Here is a 13,730-nt window from a genome sequence, read left to right on the forward strand (position 1 = left end):
TTGGAATCTTTGCTTTTAACCCCTTCCCAGGTGACCATCAGCAGCTAGCTCAGCCCTGGTGCAGGTGTTAGAGTTAGGACTCACAATCTAGCTTATGCAGCTGGGTTGTTAGCAAGGTCCCCTGGATGGAACAACATCTACCAACCTCCAGATCTTTGTGAAAGCAATATTTCCCATAATACATTTGAGAGCTAGAGGAAGGAAACCCCACATGTCTAGGGAGAGGAAAACATCTCAAAGAAGTCATTTCTTGAGTCAAGACTCCAAAAGATATTCATGCTGGAGATAAGCCCACCGTGTTCCTTTCAATAGTATCAACCTCTTCTCCCACCCACCCTTCCCAAACTGTCCACTGTGGGCTTCCTTAGGACACAAGGGGAAAAAAATGGAATCATGAAAGATCACTCAGGATTTCTCCAGTGACCCACACATGCATGTTCCAAAATTATACCTTCTAACATTTACACCAATTTGGCATTTACCTATACTCTGGTTTTCACCTATGCTCCATCCCTAAAGGAGATGTTAGTTAAGCTAGTGCCATAGCAATCAGGACAATCTCGAACTTAATATGAAACTCCTCTATATTTAATTCTCTGTCATAAAACCCAGGAAATGTGTGAAGGTCAAAATCACTCATCTTCACTCCTATTTCACTCTACTTGCGAACACTGAACGGGTAGACAAGAGGGTCTCTGAGATGCCTTCTAATTCTCTCTTCTTTATCCTCTACTCCAGCAACTTAGTCTTTTCTTCTCCACCTTGTTTTTTTCCCTTAGTTTGCCCATTTTATGGTGAGCAGACCACCAGCATGTTCTAAATGATTATTGATTACGATGCAGAAAGAGCTCAGCAGTGATGCTCAGTTGGTCTCAAGCTGGTCTTCAAACCCCCTTCTCTTTGAACCTTCTCCAGAATTTGTCACGCCAGGGACACAAACTCCTAAGTTTCTAATTTCTTTATAGCAATAATCTCATCAGTGTCTACAAGAAGGTCACTGACTGCCCTTCCCCATGACCTGCAGCTGTATTTGTTTGCAGTCCTAATATCACTGGCTGCTTCTTCTAAACAATCGCCTCCCTGCCCCATCTCCCTCCCACCCCTTATCCCATCAGCCAGCGGTAAGTTACAGGGCAAGTACAGAACAAATTTGCAACTCTCTCTTCTACCCCAGGTCTCTCTAAGTGCTAATTTTTTCCAGCTTTCACCCTACCGCTCAGATATTTGTACTTGGGATTCCTGTCTTACAGATGTATTTGTTTGTGTGATTCCAGGCTGGAATTAAGTTCCTGTCTCTTCCCACCACGAAGGGATCTCTAAATCTGGAACGTTCTGTCCCGGACATTTTGTTGCTGTCCACTAGCACATTCTATTCTGAATCCACAAATGGCTTGGAAAGGAGGTTGGGCAGGGTTGAAGCTTTACTTTTCAGTGGTCCAGGCTGCAAATATGCATCCAACTTACCCCCTAATACACACCAATTTTGGTGACCAACACTGGTCGTGCATAAGTGCCTAAGACCACCAAATGGATAAACATATTTGGCACAAAGCCCCTGCATGGTGGTGAGCAAGGAAACCTGGAGGTGCCATTAACTTTCAAGAATGTGGTAAAGATTTGGATCTCTAATCCAAACATGATCCTTTCTACAATAAGTGCCAGAGCACCCATGGAAAATAAAACTGGGATCACAAAGGGGAAAGTGCAAAGGCCTGGTGGGGGAGAAAGGCAGACCCAGCCAATAGACCAGTACTGCAGACAAACCAAAAAGAAAACCACATTGAAACTTAAATGGGGGAACAGAGGATGGGTTGGTATTCTTTTCCACTGTTCTTTTTCCATCCACAGAATTACTTAATATTGGGTGAAGGAGTTCCTTAGATGTTATGGATTTGGAATTTTAAGAAAAAATACGATACGACTGCTTGTAAATTTCAACCAGAGACGTGCACAGATTATTTTGGAAAGCACCACAGCCAAGTTCCCTGCTAGAGAACTGGCAGGAGGTCAGAGGGAGGGATGGTGGCAGCCTCCCATGTCAGAGAGTATTATGGGGTGCACTGGCAGGATATTTGCAGCCTGGACCCCTGAAGAGTAGAGCTCCCAGGCCCAAAGCTGCCTGAATTCAGTGACCTGGAACAGGCTGTTTTTGCTGAAGACCCAGGCCACTTTGTAACTTCCTGTAGGCCAGATCAAACTGCTGTTTTCAGAAACCTGCCGACAAAGAATACGCAATTGGGGGAAAAGATCTCCTTTCTTTGTTGTATAATCCCCAAGTTAAAAACTAGAAGCCATAGTTTTAATTATCTGGCCTCTTAACTGAGAAACAACACACACACACACACACACACACACACACACACACACACACACACTCAAGTTTTCCATTGTGAAATGTAGTGGGAAAAACAAAAACCTGGGAGTCTAGAAACCTGAGTGTCACTCTGGGCTCTGACACAGCCTTGCTGGGTGATCTTGGGAAAATTACTATGATTTTCACAGCACCACTCTGTCCCTGTGATTGCCAATTTTTTGTGTCAATTTGGAATGTGTTTGGGGATTAGATTAATACTGAAATATGTAGAGGTTGAGTAGAGCACATTTCCTTCCATATTGTGGGTGGGCCTCATACTATCAGTTGAAGGGCTGCATAGAACAAGAAGACTAGTCTCCCTGAGCAACAGGAGATTCTCTAGCAGCCTGCCTTCAGACTTCATCTGCACCATTGGCTCTCCTGGGTCTCTAGTCTGCTGGATCACATTGCTGATTTTGGACTCACCAGCCTCCATAACCACATGAGCCAATTCCTCATAATAAATCTCTTTCTATATACAGATGCTCCTCAACTTATGATGGGGTTACATCCTGATGAACTCATCATAAATTGAAAATATCATAAGTGGAAACTGCATTTTCAACTTATATCATTTTTAACTTATGATGGGTTTATCCAGATGTAACCCCTGTGTAAATCCAGGAGCATGCTGAAGGTGTATTACTTTCAAGCCATTGTAAAGTTAAAAATTCATAAGTCAAACCATAAGTTGAGGACCATCTTATATATACATCCTATTGGTTCTTTTTTCTCTGGAGAACCCTGACTAATACGGCCCCCAAGAACTGAGTACCTGCCACATACTCAGCCCTGCAGGCATCACTGGGACAAATGATTCTGCAAGCATGGAGCACAAAACCTAGTTGGAAAGACAAGGCTAACTTGGATGAAACACTGCAGAGCAACGTACACTAGTGACAAAGGGTGTGGGCCAGTGGCTGGTGCTACAGGAGTTCACAGGAGGGTTCAGAGGTGAATTTGAAGAGGATGTGGCACTTGTCCTGAGTCTTTATGGCAGCTAGAATTTCCCTAGGGGAAGAGAACAGGAGGGATGGCCCAAAGAAAGGATGTACTTGGTGCCTTTACTCTCCCCAGCTTACCTGTCTCTGTGGATGGCATCATCCTTCACACAGGTGCCCAAGACAAAGGGGCTTCATCCCTATGCCCACCCACCATCACTAAGCATTCCCTGACCTTGACTCTTTTCTTATACTATCAATTACGTCTTCAGACTCCCATCCCCTAACTCTGAGGGTACCATTTCCCTGCTCTCCAGCCCCACACCCACCTCCCCAGTCCAGGCCACCATGGTTGCTCTCCTGGACCACCACGGTAACCTCTTACATGGTTACCCTGCCTTTAGCCTTGCTCCTCTAAGTCCTTTCTCTCCACAAAGCAGAATGATCCTTTCAAAAATGAGCATCAGATCATGCCTCTCTCTACTTAAAACTCTTCAGCATCTCTGCATTTTCTACAGAATAAAATCCAAACCTAGTCTGGTTTTAGCATGCTGTGCTCTGGCCCCTGCTGTCTCTCTGTCTTCATCTATTGCTACTTGTCATCTTGTAGTCGACTAAACAGCTTTCAGAAATGCTCTCGTCTCTCCCACCTCCAGGCCTTTGCACATGCTATCCCCTCTGCCTAGAACTAGTTCTCTTTTTCTTTAGCTAATTTCTACTTGATTCAGATCACAGTTCTTAGATCTTCCAGGAGAAAACCTCCTCTGGCTTCTGCAGACCTGTTTAGAGTTCCCCTAACAGCACCCTGTTCTTCCTCTCTCAAAGCACTTATTATAAGTGCTAGTGAAAATTTTGCTGTTTTCCCAGCTAGATGTTAAGCTTTAAGAGGCTAGGTCTAACTCACATGCCCAGAAATTCCTAAAGTACTGAAGTACACATGATAGGAACTCAAATATTTTAAGTTTGCTAGGTCTGTCCTATACTCTGAAAATACACCAAGTACACCAAGTACAAGGCAGGCCAGCCCTCACAGGGTTCACACTCTAAAGATAACAAACCAGTGAATCACTGCAGTTAAGAGTTATGAAGAGGGCCACAGAGGAAAGAAACAGAGGGCTGTCATAGAGCATTGATATTGTTTGGATGTTTTTCCCCTCCAAATCTCATGTTGAAATGTGATTCCTAATGTTGGAAGTAGGGCCTGGTGAGAGGTGACTGGATCATGGGGACGGATCCCTCATTAATGGCTTAGCACCATCCCCTTGGTGATAAGTGAGTTCTCACTCTGGTAGTTCATATGAAAGCTGGTTGTTTAAAAGGGTGTAGCACCTCACCCGTCTCTTGCTTCCTCACTCACCATGTGACATGACTGCTCCTGCTTCGTCTTCCACCTTGAGTAAAAGCTTCCTGAGGCCTCAACAGAAGCCAAGCAGATTCTGGCACCAAGCTTCCTGTACAGCCTGCAGGACCAATAAAACCAATACAATCTTCTTTCTTTATAAATTATCCAGTCTCAGTATTGCTTTATAGCAATGCATTGGACTAACACAAGTATATTGGGGAGGTAGAGAGAGAACGCCTACTTTAGACATCCAGTGGTCAGGGAAGGCTTCTCTGAGAAGCTGACATTGAACAGGAATCTGAAGAATGAAAACCGGCCAGTCACGCATAGGCCAGGGAAGTGAAGGTTCTAGGTAGGAAAAAGCCTACTATATTCTAGGGATGTCAGGAGGTTAATGTGGCTGAGAAAAGAGGAGAAATAACATATTCTTCATTCTATCAAGCCCACATTGCCAGAAGCTTATACCACAATATCTTTATCAGCTGTGGGCTGAGTCACTCTAGTGCAGTGGTTTGTTCCCTCCAGTGGGAAGGGCACATGGTAACAGAGAAGCCCCCACACGGCATTGCCTTTTCTACAAAACATTTCAAAGCCCTAAGGCCCTGCCTTCCAAACCCAAATTCCAACGTAGTGAGGTGAGCCTATTCGTATTAAATATGTTTCATGTGCTAAAACTCATTAACAACCAGAAGAAGAATGAGAATGAGATTATTATCAGTCCCTTTTTGCCTGGATGGAAAAAGGATAGGATGAGAAAACAGGACTTCTACTGTCTTTCCACCCATCAAACCAAGATGTATCTCTTTGAGAACACGGGCTCTGCAGATGTCCCTGGGATGAGTCGTGCCCTTTCCAAAGATTAAGCACTGAGGCCATCCTTGAAGTCATGGCATCCCGGCCCCAACCACTTTATCCCTAGGCCAAGTTTGCACCTCTGTACACTAGATCTGCAATGTGTCTTGTAATCTGCTCCTGGTTGGACTCCACCTTTTCCCTGCCCTAGAACAATACCCAAGATACATTGATTGGGAGTAACTATGGATAACAGCAGGAACGCTTGAGCCAAGGACTGTTTACATGTCCTTTGAACAACCAGTTCTCCTGCTCCACCATCAGAGCCAAAACTCCCTCCCTCCATTCCCCTCTTTCTCCAGCCCTCAGAGGCGGTCCACATTCCTAGTTTAGGCAATGCATTCTTGCTGCCCTGACACATACCACCAGAGTGGGCCAGGCAGGCTCTTGAGACAGCCAAGCTACCCACCCAACACTTGGCTTTGGCTGAAGGCATCAAGCCAGGCCATAGCGTCATAGCAGCTAAGGTCCCTTGATAAGCCACATCAGCTCAACTCTTTAAAATTGATCATGGCATTGCTGATGGAGCTGATGAGAGTTACATCAGACTATCCCTCCAAAGCCCAGATTGAATGACTATTAATTATGATAGGCCTGGCAGTTAACACTCCCCTCACTGTGGAGGCCGCTGCTAGATCCACATCTGGAATGGGTTTCAGGGAGGGAAGGGTTGCTGATTACAGGATGAGCCATAACATAATCAGAACTTCTGGGCATGAAAAGATCTCTAAGGCAGCGTTTGGGTTCAGTTTCATCACTACTAAGTCACCACTGATCCTAGACGATTTTTGAACCAATATCTAATGTCAATGCCTTCTATGAATAGGATTCATTTATTTATTCATCTATTTCTTTAAAAGGTATATTTAGCACCTTGTATGTCATATACTGTGCTAGACATGCAGGATAATGAGATGAATATGACATGTTTCTTGCCTTCAAAGAGCTCTGTAAAGGGTGATGCATAGGATTTTTTCTTGAGAAGACAGGGCTGAAAGACCACTATATGAACCTTCTAAAGTCAGTAACTACCAAAAATGTCATGACTAGCTAAGATAAGCATCCATCTGCAGGGACTGTGATGAGGATGTTGGTGGGTATATTGCTTTTATATTCTGGTTACTTATTATAATCTTAATAACCAAATTTGTGTACTCATGATATACCAGAAATAGTTCTAAATGCTCCACATGCATTATCTAATACTAACAAACCTGAGTGACATATGCTGTCATTCTCCTATTTTCACCCTGACTTTACAAATGCAGAAACTGAGGCTTAGATTGATTTATGTACCTTTTTCCTCAGAAAGACTTCCAGGGGCCCCAGGTGAAAATTGCAGAGCTAGTTTGAGCCTCTTGCTTTATGAAGTTTGTTCATTCATCTCTGTATCTCTTCCATCAGTGGCTACATTTCTCTGCCAAATGGTGAACACAAAACCACAGAACCTAAATTGTGAGGTCATTTATTCATTCAACAAATATCTATTTTTGAATTCCCATGTGGTAAGAATATAATGATGAAACAAACATAGGTTCTGCCCCCAGAATACTTTCAACCTGGTAGGGTAGATAAGAAATGAAAGGAAATAAGATAGAAAACAGATCACAGGTGCTGAACTTAACGGGCTGCAGGATGCCAGCCTGATTTCCAGGCTGACATTGGCCCTTTGGTGTCCCTGTCTGAAGCTCCTGAAGCTAGACCCCTGGGCTGCAGGCCCTTAGTATGACCCACACCTTGGAGGTGCACCCTCATGCAGCCCAACCTCATCCTCCAGTACCCATGTCATCCACTTCATGGACAAGACAACACCAAAAATTTACTTGGTGTAGCTCAGTGGAACTACAACTGTCGAGAAAAAAACAGTCAAAGGGAGAGGCAAGGAAAAGTACAGGCGCCTGAAGAACAACTGCTTGGAACTCAAAAACAATCACCGAGAAGAGAAACACAGGAAAGAACTTAACCTGGATGGCCACAAATTCAGCAATAAGGAATTGAAAAATAAATATGGTGCAAACATACAGGTCTCTCCAACATGAGAGCTTCAGAGCTCCTGGCTTGGGATCACCCTAATTCAGGTCTCTCAAAGAAACATTAAAGATTGTCAAGTTTTGGTGCCAGTGTTCTTCATTCCTCTGTGGCATTCCTCTGCTGGGTTGCATTTAGCACTCAGTACTCCTGTGATAAGTCTGTGTCCCTAGACAATGTGTATATGAGTTCTGTGCTTACTCTGGTTGCAGGGATCTTTGCTTATTACCAAGAGGTAAAAAACACCAATATCATGGCCACCTATAGTAAAATTATTCTTCAGCAAGCTCTTGTTGTCTGAGATGCAGAGAAGGATGCAACTTCTGCATAATAGTTGGTAATCAAGACATAGTGGAGATTAAAGGATAGGACTAAATTCCTACAGATATCAGGTTGCTGGCTTTTCAGGGAGGTAGGGTAGATAACTCATCTATCAATGGGATGTCCAAGCCCTAGTCCTGCTCGTGTGACTTGTCTCATGACAATCCCCTGGAAAAAAAAAATACTGTCTTCTATTCCACAACCTGTTTAGAAGGCACAGCAACTGGCACAGTTGCCAACACAGGCAATGGCACCATCATTGGACAAATGGCCTCACTGATTTCAGAAGCTGGAAATGAGAAGACACCCATTGCCAGTGAGATCGAGCACCTTGCTTGCATTGTGGCAGGAATTCATAGGCATCCTTTTCTTTATCATCAGTGTCCACGAAGTATCATGCATTAAACCCCTCCATCTTCCTCACTGGCATCACGTGGCCAATGTACCTAAGGGCCTCCTTATCACTGTCACTGTCACTCTGTTACTGACAGAAAATGGATGGCCAAGTAGAAATGCTCGTGAAGAACCTGGAAGTGCTGAAGACCCTCAGTTTCACCTCATCATTTGCACTGACAAGACTGGCACCCTGACTCACAACAGGATCCATCCATGGTGTAACAGATTAATGTGGCTGACACACGTGAAGAACAGTCAACCCAAGTCTTTGTCCAAGGCCCTGGAATCTGGGACTCCTTATTCATGATAATAATATTGCATAACCATGTTGAGTTCAAACCAGGATAGGAAAGTCTTCTCAACATGGAGAAAGTTGTGGTTGAAGATGCCCCAGAAACTGCCTTTGGAAATTCTCAGCAGTCATCTTGGGTGATGTCATGGAAATTAGAAAATGAAACTGCAAAGTAGCCAGGCTGAAATCCCTTTTGACTCTACCAACAAATTTCAGCTCCTCATACACGAGCTGATGATCCCAATAATAAATGCTTTATCATGGTGATGAAGGTTCCCTGGAGACCTCAGAGAAGTGCAGCCGAAGGACTATGTCAGGAATAGCTGAGTGAGTTCTTAACGATCCTCTCAGAAGCCATCTTTGCTCAGACCTCTGCCCAACAGAAATTGGGTGAGCTGTCAGAGACAGGATGCTTTAACAGAGAATGGAGTCAATGCTTTAAAAAAGTAGGTATCAGGATTGCCACGAGAAAAGTAGGTCTTGATGTAGCTAAAAATTCAGGATACACAGCCTTAATGAACAACAGTGTGACAACTCTGCATCTACAAGATGGAGGAAGGTTACCTAATCTTTGACAACCTACAGATTACTGCTTACACTTCAAGAACATTGCTGGGTTTTCAAATCTACTTATTGTTGGCTTCACCCTGCCCAGTGACACCATTACCATCTTGGTTCATAATCTGGGCACGGACATAATTCCCTCATTGCCTCAGCTTATAAGAAAGCTGAAAGTGACCTTATGAACCAGTGTGCCACAAGAAGGACAGACTGGTGAACAAGCCACTTGCCACGTACTCCCCTTTCACATTGGCTTCACATGAGGCCTGGGAGCTTTTGTTGTATATCTTGCCATTTATGCCCAGGAAGAGTTTAGACCCAGTGCTCTCGTTAACCTCTGGGTCAAATGGGAAGAGAACAGCATGAATGACTAGGAAGACAGTATGGACAAGAATGGGCAAGATGCCAGAGGAGATACCAAAAAAGGACAGACTATCCAGCCACCCTCAGTGGCATTCTGATGCAGCAAATTGTCTAATTGGGCATCAGAAAAACTCAAGCAATCTCATCTTCCAGCAAGGTCTTTTCAGAAATAAAGCCATCGAGGTAGAGACCGACTTACAGGTTATCATAGCATTAATGCTCTCCCACTGGGAATGTGAAAGCCCTGAATTTCACTATGCTCACAATTGGTTTGTAGAAATGCCACACGACACTCTTATTTGGGTGTATAATGACATGAAAACTTTCCATCAGGCTTTACCGTGGAAGCTGTTGTGATAATGTATCACTAAGACCATCTTTTTTCCCAAGTCCCCCAAATTCACATTGGTAAAGATTTTCATCTTTTGGTTGCTAGCTACAAGATCTCTTGTGCAAAAAGGACATCATCAAAATTCATTCCAGGGGAAGACAAAAACTGTATGAAAGGTACTCAACTGATGTTTTGTACTTTACAGCTGAGGTTTGACTATTTACAACTTTTATGTCTATCTCCATCTCCTGTTTTAAAATATGTGAATTTCAAGTGATGATGTCCATGCATTCATAAGAGTCCATGACACTAAATAGCCTAGCGTAACCCAGTTATCTTCTGGGGTCCTCCTACACCTGAAGGTCTAGATAGAATTACTTAAACCTCCATTCTACATGCTATTGAAGGTACAGTTCCCTCCCCAAGGTTTCTATGAATTCCTGGGGAAATTGTTCACTTTGCTAAAAAATTCAGCTCAAAGTTTGTAGGAAATTAAAGTGGGGGCAGGGTCACATCATAAGAACATGGACAACCGCCACTTTGACTCTCAGATATTGCCATGGCACAATTTCCCTGGCCACATCACCCCTCACCCTAACCTACTGCCATCTCACCAGTCTTTTCTTGCATTTCCTCCTTCCATCTTCTCTTTTCTTCTCCCTCCCATATTGCCCTTCACACCTACCAGTAGAACTCCAACTTGGCTTTCTCCAACTCTTGTTCCAAGACTGAGCTCCAAGTCTACTTTGAGTATCCTAACTAAAGGTGCTCCACTAAACAAAAGGATCTTTGATTTACCACGAAGTCACTGTGGTTTGAAATAGTAACATTTATTTCTTGTAAAATATTTGCAAAGCATTTTTCAGCACAGATTTTATACTGATCATGTTTCATGCTCTTAACTTAGGTTTATTCCTTTGTGGAACACACATCTATGTTGACAGACCCAGGGAAGCCTCATTTTAAAGTAAAAGACATTTTATAAAACAAACAAACAAACCCTAAAGACACAAAATGTTAAATGACATTTAAGGTCCCTTAAATGTCAGAGTTATGGTTAATGCTAAGGTTCAGGGATCAGAATATCTCTAAATGACTTCTAATGCATCTTCTCAATTCTAATTTCCCATCATTCCAGATCATGTACCATGATGCCCAATTAGGAGCACAGAAGAGACATGGAGCAGGTGCACCTAGACCAATCCATCTGAACTAGACTTGCAAAGATAAGGAAGACAAGATTTAAAGAAAAGTTTAATTGATTTCATTTTCCTTTGAATGAATCTGTAGATTACAAGAAATCAATGTTGGGACTTTGCTGTTTCTGAGGCATTCTCAATTACCTTTTATCCTTTATTACTTGCAAAATTAAAAGATTCTACTGCAAAGGTCTATCCTTCTGTCTTTCTTTCCTTTGAACAGTGTTGATTGAGGGCCTTCTCTGTTTTAGGCAGTATATTGCCACTGAAAATACATAAGACAAGTAAGATAGAGCCCCCCAAGGAAGGAGTTCAAGTTCAACAGGAGAAATAAACAAGGAAACAAGCATAACTCATGCTCAGACCTTCTCTTGCAGTTCCTGCAGCCCAGCCACAGGCTCTGGCCTCTCCTATTCTGATGCAGGTACAACACACAGCCCCTTCTCTGGCACATCCACCCCAAGGCCATGCCCACACACCATTCGGTTATTTTAATAACATATTAAGCCTTTCAGGAGTCAGGATCACCCCCCTCCCCAACCCTGCCAGTCTCTTCTACCTCTTGGCTGCCCCTCACTTCTTTTTTTCCTCTCCTTACTCCTCTTTCTCAGAAGCAACACAAATTTCCCTAGTTATCCTACACATAGCAGTTCTGAGGGCATCTTTTATCACAGCCTTCAGCTGAGCATACCCTTGGGTGTCACCCTCCCCAACAGTGACTCAAAATCTTTTTTCAAAATAAATACAGGACCCTCCCTGAAAAGTTCTGGAGAGGAAGGGAAGTGGGCCTCCATCTGTGCTCAGACCACCGAGCTGCACTCAGAATGGGATGGGTCCTGTCCATTACAAGATAGAAGAGGCAGCCTGGGTGGGAAATAATAAAGAGAATTCTGGTGGCTGAAATGGATTTCTTGTTCTCAGCAAGACCATTCCAGAAATGTAGGGAGTTGGCCTGTGGGCTCGCCAATGTTTGGGTTATGTTTCAACCTTGCTTGAGCACCAGAACTGTGCACGGTGCCAACTCCCATGTGCTTTGAGGAGGGCTGGGTACATTATGCTTCTCTGCTTTTGTTTTTGGGTTTTCCCCCCATGTGCCTGGGATGTTTCTTCCATTAAAACCAGGACTTTTCCTTCCTCTGGGCCTCCACACAGAATCCAGCCCAAGCCAATCAATACTCCTAGGACATGCTAAATCTATTTTAGTGCCAAAAATATAAATAATTTATTTGAAAAAATGCTGATAACTCCACAGAGAACTTTTTCATGGGCTGTGTCATTTCACTCCAAATTCCTTAATGAGAAGGGGGTCTCTTGCTCAGTGGTGACACGGCAATGCCAGGCTGTTTCTTTAGATACCTCTACCTAGAAAGAGAAGGCAGACCCTGAACATGAGGCAGGTTGTTCCTACAACGTGGTGTGGGAGTCTCCACTTCTCCCCCTCTGACATCCAGCTCTTCCTATGTCCTTCTTATACACAGGATCTGCATCTCAATTCAGAACTCCAGATGTGCTCTCGCCAACAGACAAGCATTCTTGCTAAGGTAACCTAAATAGAACATTCCAGAAAAACAGGATTATTTTCTTCAAAGAGGCCTATCATGTAAAAGACATATGAGATTTACCCAGTACTATGTCAGAAGAGAAGAATGAAAATAATAGAGGCTGCTAGAAGGCAAAAACATCGTCACTGTGTAAAAAAGGTTTTTAAACCAAAATTAGAATTGAGCTATTCTGAACACCTGAAGTTAGGTATTATCTCAGCTTTGGTCTCCTCAATATTGATTCATAGCATTGATTTGCATGGGGTGTTAGAATGTCCTAGAGAAATAACTTGATCCATGGCCAAACTTGGGGTTCAGACACAGAAACAAGCATGATTAATTTGAAGTGTGTAGGTAGAACATGCTAAAAGAAGCTCTATTTCAAGGGCAGCAGAAAAGGAGAATCTGCAGGAAAATACTGGAGTGCAGGACACAGCCCCAGACCTGGGCATCAAGGCTGAGAGCTGAAGTTCTGGGAGAAGCAAGGTGGTGGACTTGCTTTAATCTGCTCCAGTCCCAGGGACCCTAATGGCATGAGCATCCCATTGGAAGGAACAGACCTTGTGTATACATTAAAATAGCCATGATACCTACTCAAGCAATTCCTCAGAGAGGACCACAGAAGAGTAGCCTACCAGGAAAAGGAAACCATTTCTATCCTGGCTGGAAAAAATTGTCATCAAGTAGCTTGGAGCAGCAGGGAGTATGTCAGTTGTCTAGGGTGGAAAGGCCCTGGTACGAGATACAGAACAAGTGCAAGTTAATAGACAGAGCCTGGGACCCAGCCACTGGGACATCAGAACCACTGGCCCAGAAGACAACAGTGGCCCCAGCTCCAGCAGTGGCTTGGCAGATTCAGACATCCATGTTAGGTAGCCCTTACAGATTTTCACAGAGGAAGTGGGGATAGTCCTCTCATAACCATCATGACCATGAGGACCAAAATCCTGAAGCCACACAGAGGAAGGTCACTGATATGGTTTCACTATGTCCCCACTCAGATCTCACCTTGAATTGTAATTCCCATAATCCCCATATGTCAAGGGCAGGACCAGGTGGAGGCAACTGAATCACGAGGGTGGTTTCCCCCATGCTATTCTTGCGATAATGAGTGAGTATCACGAGATCTGATGGTTTTATAAGCTTCTAATATTTCCTCTGCTTACTCTCATTCTCTCTTCTGCCACCTGTGAAGAGGTGCCTTCCACCA

The 13,730-nt window shown here is 43.6% G+C and overlaps 1 long non-coding RNA gene across 1 annotated transcript in view; it reads right to left on the reverse strand.

Moving 5' to 3' along the window:
- Positions 1–351: 351 nt before the first annotated feature.
- LOC139357215 (uncharacterized) overlaps positions 352–13,730 on the reverse strand; it is a 116,230-nt gene continuing 102,851 nt past the window's right edge. The window contains exon 5 of the long non-coding RNA XR_011610052.1: positions 352–12,525. This is a non-coding gene — a long non-coding RNA (uncharacterized lncRNA). The remainder of the gene's footprint in view (positions 12,526–13,730) is intronic.

This window comes from Macaca nemestrina, chromosome 11, assembly GCF_043159975.1.
Source record: "Macaca nemestrina isolate mMacNem1 chromosome 11, mMacNem.hap1, whole genome shotgun sequence".
NCBI lineage: Eukaryota > Metazoa > Chordata > Mammalia > Primates > Cercopithecidae > Macaca > Macaca nemestrina.